Genomic DNA, 1,369 nt, shown 5'->3' on the forward strand with positions numbered 1-1,369 from the left:
CCTGGGACATCAGGAGTCGCTTGGGCACTCCTTCCCCTCAGCTGTGATCCTTAACTAGTCTCCCGCTTGTCACCCTGTCTTCCAGGAGGGGGCAGAACAAAGGGGGTTCCCTTTTGGGAGCATATAGCTTTTGTAAAGCAAGTTTATTCAAGGCCCTTCCAGCACTGAAACTGCCCTAGAGTCCAGCACACCCATTCCTGTGGAGGGATGGACTGACAGATGTGTCCTAAGTTAGCCAACATTTTGTCCATGCAGGGTCTATTCTGATGCTTTGCCCCTCATACAGCGTTTTCACTGGTATCTAGGAGGATTAGTCCATGGGGAGGGGGAGGCAAGTGAATAAAGTTTGTCCTCCAAGGTGGCTGTGCCTCAACAAGATTGGATGTATTCTAGCTCTGTCTAGGAGCAGATGTAATTCTGCTGTGAGGCTGAACCACTGAGAATCTACATGAGCCACCTTGAACATCACAGTGGCTTAGTGCTTCTCCCCAGCATGGCTCAACTGGAATCATTCTGTACATAGTGTTTGATACTAAAACCTATTGCGTCCCAGGAACATCCAGCTAGAAATGCAATAGGAATTTTTTTAAAAAATTGCAGCAGCAAGAGTGAGCTAGAGAATAAATTTTTAACTTCTGTATAAAAGTTTTTATCCTACAAACCATACAGCAAAACAATGCTGTTTGCTCATCAGTGTTTGCTGTGCATCCCCATGCATTGGGGGGTGCATTAGTTGCCAGAGTAATGACTGTAGACTGGGTGGAGAGAGGGGTGTAGTTTTCATTGCTTGCAAATGCATACTGACAGACATGAGGCACGGTGAAGTGCTGACCTCAGGCAGGAGGGTTTTTGGAATTATTAGGAGTGGAAGAATGGGAGAGAATCATATCTAACCCACGGGGCACAATCCAGTGGGAAGCTCTTCTGTACAAATCATATTGACATGAACAGGAGCTGTAAATGAAAAACACTGCCATAGAGAGTGCCTTTTGTTATTCAGGGTGTAATAGGGTACAAATTGGATTTTCTACCTCAGGTCTGTCAAGTTCCATTTCTTTTCTTTCATATCCAACTCAGTCAACACAACCTTTGTGTGCCCTCTCTCTCCCCCTCTCCTATGATGAATCTCCTAGCTTAGCATGGACACTGACACCCACCCGTGCCCCAAACACCTTGTAGGTTTTCTATCCATCTTGGGTGTTGGTATCCAGAGTGAGGCTTGTCACATGGCTAATGGCTTTTCAATTAACTAACATGTGTAGCTTGGCATAGCCATTGGGAGAACCAGGCAAATGGGAAAGCACAGAGGGATAGGCTCTTAGTTTTTTAATGAATAAATAAACAAATAAATAAGTAAATAAGCATCAGC

Source organism: Rhineura floridana, chromosome 3, assembly GCF_030035675.1.
Source record: "Rhineura floridana isolate rRhiFlo1 chromosome 3, rRhiFlo1.hap2, whole genome shotgun sequence".
Taxonomy (NCBI): domain Eukaryota; kingdom Metazoa; phylum Chordata; class Lepidosauria; order Squamata; family Rhineuridae; genus Rhineura; species Rhineura floridana.